We start from the raw sequence: 6,722 nt of genomic DNA, 5'->3' as shown, positions 1-6,722 counted from the left end.
TTTCTTCTCCTTCATTTTTCCCCTTCCACAACAACAACAAAACACCCAAAAGCAGGAGGAGTACACTCAGTCCGGTGCTGCTCGGTGGCCCCTTTGTTCCCGGTGGGGGGACATACGAGGCGTGAGCCCCCCAGCCCTCTGCCCACACGCCATGGGACGGGCCCCTTCCCGGCGGGGCTGCTTGGCAGGGTCCGACCCTCCTCTCCTCTCGGCGGAGCGGGGATATGATAAAAGGAGACAGGGCTCTGAAAGGATTTGATTGAGATGGCGTGTGCCAAGCTGATGGGAGCCAGCGAGGGACAAAGCGCCGAGGAGCCATGGACACTCGAGCAATTATTCCTCCACGCTGAAGGTGGATTAGCGCAATGGAAAGAAGCATATGTTCGGCCTGGGGCGACACTCCCCCTGGCTGGGTTTAGAGAATGAGAGCGGAGAAAGAGGCTGAACCTGGAATATCAACTATCCTGGAGACAGCCCACCCACCCCCCCTGCTCCCAGCCTCTCTAAAAGTCCCGAGGATAGCAAGATAAATAAGCATGGCTCTGTAGATCAACGGGCACCCACACGTATACCCACAGTGAGCTGCACACACCTCTGTGCGCAGCCATTGCATCCCTTGGCATGGGCACACAGAGAGACAGAAAGGTGGGAAAACCCTCTTGGGTGTGACAAAGAGAGTACAAACAGCCAGCCTACAAGGGGTCTTACTGCCCTGCTCTGCTAGAGGCTCAGCTCCTTCCCTGAAACTTTCTGAAGGAGGCTGTGGTGAGGGACGGGGTCATCCCCATCCCCGCACACCAGGCCCAGCCTGGAAGATGCATGGCAAACCTCTCAGCTCCTCCTTTCCTCCTGCTCTTGCAATGCATCCTGCAGGCATAAAGCAGGGTGAGGACGCGCTCTGCTAGGAGAGAGGGAGGAAGAAAGAGGAAGACCGCTCTCCTCATCCTCCTGGGAGCTCCAAAATTGTGCCCCAAAAATTTCATTTCCACTTCTTTATCCTCAGGCAGGCCTAACATAGGGGCTGGCAGCATGAGGGGAGAAAGCTCTGCAGGATGGACAAGCCAGTAGGAATATAACCAAAACCATTGCATGGAAGAAATATACATCCCCAAGAGTGCAATGGCACAGAGTGCAACAGCTCCCGCCAGAAAAAAGCTCCGCTCAGAGCCCCTGCATCTGCTTTCAATAGTCAGTTACAAAAGGAATTAACCACACCACAGGCAGCAACAGCAGTGGTGCTCAAGAGTATCTCTGGATGGGAAAGATCTCCATGCTCTCCATGTCCTATGGAAGCTAGCGCTTCACGCTCGGCTGTCCTTCACTTTCCTGCTCTGAAAACAAGGTTATTCCTTCTGCCCCAGGATGTGATTCCCCACTTTCTCTTCCTTCACCTGGTCCAAAGGTGTCTGTGCAAACGAGCTGGGTGGCTACACACAGATCAGGGAGCTTGCTGGAACCTTGGAGCCCCAGTTCAGAGAGGGAACACACACGCTTGCCGTACAGGGCAGTGATGGTTTTGGGTGCTGGTTCCTGCCCTGTAGGAACTAGGGTGTGAAGGAAAGCCAGTCTGGAGACCAGCGGGTCCTTCCCACACCATCAGAAAGCTCTCGGTCTCCTAGTCTGATTCCCACTTTGGTTTGCTCAATGAACGTGCTCCAACCACTCTACTGGAGAGATGAGAAATGTTAGCCCTTTCGTTTGAGCCACCAAAGCTGATCTCTGCATCATGGAGACACAACTACACAGATGGTAACAGGGAATAAAGGCCCCCTTCATACCTACAGCACCAGGCACCAAAACGGAGGAGTAACAGTGCAAGGACACAAATCTTGCCTTCCTCTACAAACTATACTTCTGTTCACCCTTTCCAAAGCATCACCTTCTTCACCCGCTCAAGAAAGTCTAGGAACCTCAATCAGAAAAAGAGAAACAAGGCTGATTCGCTCATCTCTACTAGTAAATGGTCATGAAAGACTTGCACATTTCCTCCATTTCATACCGCTTATTGTAAATTACCTATTTTGGGGAATTTCAGGTTATTCAACTAAATACTGCAAATGGAGAGGCTGCACCCTATGCAGAATAAATGACCTAAGAACCAGGCTTGGCTGTTTTGTTTTTTTTTCCCCTCCATCCCAGAGATAAAAACAAGGAACACATTTTAGTAATCCCCGCTCATTTTCACGGCCATTTGTGCACCTGTAACTCAAATAATGAAGCCATTTGTAATTTATATTGCACTTTCCCCTCCATTCTAGATTTCTAACGATCCGACCCTGTTTTATGGCCCCAACAAAGCTTGAAACTGGTGTGGACTTCCAATAATTGAACGATATAGGGAAAAATCTTTAATTGGAATGAAGCAGATGTTAGCTTCATGCAGTCCTCTAACTTGATTATTCTGTGGACATGTTAGACAAGCATTAGTGATTGATAATGACGCTAATTAACCCCTTTCCTTTCCAAAACAGCTAACCAACGCCAGCGGGATTCTGCAAACAACACACCCAACGTACTGCATATATCACTATCTGTTTAGAGTGGATTCCAGTCACAACCACACCGCCCGAAATCTCCTGCCGACACCGAGCAGGCTTCAAATACTCCCTAATAGTTCCCAGCACTGGCAGAGGAGCACTTAGAAAAGGCGCGTGGGACAGAACCAGCGTTTTGCAAACTCCTAACCTTTCATGTTCAGCTGTGGAGCTGTTTCCATCCCATTGCCTTCGCTGGCTGGAATGGGCTCGACGCCGCTCCCCGTCAGAGAGACGTTTGTTATTTCAGCCACACTCCTGGAACGCGAAGGCTGGAGCTCTGGGAAGCCGGGCTGGGCTGAGACACGCACGTGGTGAGGAGGGAAAGGGAAACGCACACGCCGGGATTTCAGTGCGAGGCAGGAGATGAGCAAACAAACAAGGAGCTGATCTGATTACGCATCAGATTTATCAAGGGCAATAAAGGAATCGCCTTCAAATGTAAGAGTTTGGAGAAATGAATACTCCTAGCAAGTGAATAAAATGTATTCAATTAACTAAAAACCTCGTGCACTTCTGAACTGAAGTGGAATCGACTGTAATTGATTTATTTGAAACCAGAGGTTAAGGACTGAATTAGCTAAGTACAACTGGGTATTTCAAGCCACTGACTTCTCAAATGTCAAATCCCTTCTATTTTAAATATTATTTCAGCTGCGGGGCATTGCTGTCCTGATGGCTGTTCCACCAGTTAAATCTCAAATTATATTAATATTCGATTTTTGGAGGGTGGGGTGAATTACGGTACAAAGAGGAGGGCTGTCCTTATTCACGGCGAACGAGCGCCGAGCCGTCGTTAGGCTCACGTGCAGAAATCAGCACGGTGTGGCAGCCCTGGTCTAGCGTTCAGCCACTCACCCTAATTCTAGCCAATCTGGAGGACAAAACAACAGCAGATTTTTGTTGGTGTCTGAAAGCCTGACCTAGAATTTGACTGCTGCGTGTTGAGCGCAACGGTACGAACACATCCAAAGAACAGCGAAGTAATTAGCAGGTTTTTGTAACCTCGCCTTGGTCGCAGCAGAAGAGGCTGAGCTGAAGCCAGTCTGATTTCCATCCTCGCCTGCAAAGTCCTTCCTCAGAAATAACAGCCATAAAGATATCTACGCAAGGTCATTTCATTTCTCTTTTCCGGTGGCTTGCAAATGCAGCAGAAGGATGCTTGAAATGCGCTCTCCTAGCATAGAGTAGCTAATTATATCTTTAAAACATTATTTATTACGACCTTATAATGTTCTAGCATAAGACCGCTTTATACATCGCCCAGTATAAAACGATTATATTGGGTACAGGTTTCTAAAAGTAACAAGCATCTGTAAATCCAGATCCGAATGAATGGTATATAATAAGATTGTTTTCGTTTAAAAATGAGTATTTATGTGTTGCTGTGGAAAGAGCAGCAATGTATTGCTGTTTATGAATGCTATTGTGCCTGAGGTTAGGATCCCACACACAATCTGAGATGCAGCCAAGAAAAACAGCCCTGATAGACAATGCTTCACTTCACCTGCTACAATACTGTGCATTTCATTTATGTCAAGAATATGTACAGTTAGGGTTCATTCACCTCATTATTTTGTTACATCTACTTTACAGTTAACCAGTCTCTCTCGGAAACAATAAATAACTGTTTTTTAAAACAATTGTGGCTTTACATTCAAAAGATGCACTTTCAATTTATAAGAAAAAAATATTCAGGGCTTTTATAAACTGGCTGGCTCTCGAAAATAGAATTTAGACGCCACCAACTCTCTTTCTGCTTGGCAAGATTGATTTTACACTGCCTCCCATAAGTAGATTACCAAAGCAAAATGAAACATCTTGGGCTTTATCTAATGCTTTGCTTCACCAGCCCTAGCAAACGTCAGAATATATGAGCAAATGTTAATTCTCTTTGCAGCTTTATTGTAAACACCTCCCTCTTAACCTCCACCATTTCTGCCTGAGTAAAAGGAAAAAAAAAAAGAGAGCAGGAGGGGAGAAAGGGGGGGGGGAAGAGGCAGGAAAGGGAAAGAGAGAAAAATCAGCCACCAGCACCAAAATATCATCATCACTTCAAGGAGACCATCTCTTTAAAAAGCCTTTACAATCTAAACCGCATTAGTCCCTTCTCCTGTGATAGAACATAATCCAGCCCGATGCTGACTTCACCTACCCCCTGGGCCAAAGAGAATAGATTCAAAGGCGGAATTCTCACACGTTTTTACAACCCATCTACAAGACGGACGCTCTGTTCTTTTCATCATTATTTTTAAAGCAAACTTCCCTATCTTACAACCACAAGAAGAAACTTCAGCTAAAACCCACAGCTCCTCGCGAACGGGGGCAGCCATCTCAAAATGCCAACCTCCCACCCAAACACCAACCACCCATCAGAACGGATCTGTCTTCCTGCAGGATTGCACTAAAGTTCACAGCCGTGAGGTGACGTAGGCACAAACTACGGAGCTTTTCGTTTCCAGCACCCGGTTCTGATTCGCCTGTACGTTCCTCTTTCCTTCACAACGCCTAATTTTCAGTATTTGCTTAGCAGTAATTCCTTTAATAACGTCTTTCCTGAGATAGATACCATTTGCTTTTCTCTCTGCTCTCCTGCAGGACAACTACACGTACAAAACTGTACAGGCTTTATAATTCTGTACGCTGCGGATAAACATAAATAAAAACCTAGAGGTCAACATAAATAAAATAAAACTTTATTTTTGTTTGTTTGGTTTTTTTTTTTTACTTTAAATAAAATTATGTTTTGGTTAAAGAAAAGATAGCGTGTCATTTTGTTAGTAGTACAGACAGTTTTTTATCCAAAAGAATACATTGTGCTTTATTGTGTCGTTTGTCTGAATACAGACTCGGTGGAATATCTAAATGATACCCTGCTCTGAACTCCAAGTTGAAAGTAAGTTTTTATTATACTTGAGGGAAACAATGGGTTCAGCTGCTTATTGCAAGGAGCAATTGTCAAGGGAGAGTTAAACTCAATTACTGTAACCATACTGAATAAAAAATACTGCCAAGAACAAAAATACGCCTGGGTAAAGACAGCCACTGAATAAAAAAATCGACATAAAGCGTATCAAATATTTATTTATCTGGGCAACAAAGGACTATGATACATTGACAGGCATGGAAACTACTGCCGGCACAACTCAATACAATACAACTATAGCTGCTTCCAATATGGCCAGTGGAAATACAGGATACCAGGTGGTCCCGGATGTGTGAAGTTCTTTGGAAAAAAAAAAGAAAAAAGAAAGAAGAAGAAAAAAAAACTAAAAACAAAAGAAAGGGAAGGAAGGGGGAAAAAAAGAAGTAGAAAAGGAAAAAAAAAAAAAGCTAAATCTTGTTTTAAAAGACAGTATTAATTTATTGCTCTGATGGTGCTTTGGGGAGAGGGACAGCGGATGAAAATAACTTCTTTCATTTTTCACAACATATAAGGGTTGTAAAACCACTAACATGTTTAAAAATCTTGTCAGGGTCCAACATCACTTTATTTTTTCTTCAATGAGAAACTAAATGTCATACTAATTATATATAAAAATCCATGTGTTTTTTTTTATTATTTGTTCAGCTGCTTCATTGTCGCCTTTAACATGCTACAACAGGGCTAAAAATGATGAATCCCAGAGAAAAACCCCCAAAAAACCTCTGATATCTAAATAAGTACCATGAACCACATGATGAACTAAGAGGGGAAGATTTAAAACCCACTAAACAAGAGGTAAACGAGATCACCAGATAAATAAAAAAAGGCTTAAAACAGACTCACCATATTTACAATTCCCATTAAATTACACATAAATAAATATATACATACATGAACACTGATTCCCTTATATAATAACCGTGAATCATGTTGCAATAGAAAGTTCAAGTTGGTCGCTTTACCTTTGCCAGGAAAAAGTTCTACAACTGAAGATATGACATGGAACTGCTTGTGTTTTGTGTTCAAGTTTATTCACAATACTGATAAAACGTCATCAGTCCTTTTTGCCTTTCGTTTGCTTGCTGCTGCTGCTGCTGTCGCACTTCTCTCGCCTTTTTCTCTTTTAATATGGCTACAATCTTAACTGAAGTTTATGTAAGGGAAGGTGGTGATTCAGTCCAGTTCATAGAATTTTTTTAAGTATTATTTCTTTTTTAGGTTTTTTTTAGTTTTTTAATATATTTTAGAAAAAAAGTCCTTTT

This window comes from Meleagris gallopavo, chromosome 3 (genome assembly GCF_000146605.3).
Source record: "Meleagris gallopavo isolate NT-WF06-2002-E0010 breed Aviagen turkey brand Nicholas breeding stock chromosome 3, Turkey_5.1, whole genome shotgun sequence".
Taxonomy (NCBI): Eukaryota; Metazoa; Chordata; class Aves; order Galliformes; family Phasianidae; genus Meleagris; species Meleagris gallopavo.
Note: the sequence above shows the minus strand (reverse complement) of the source record.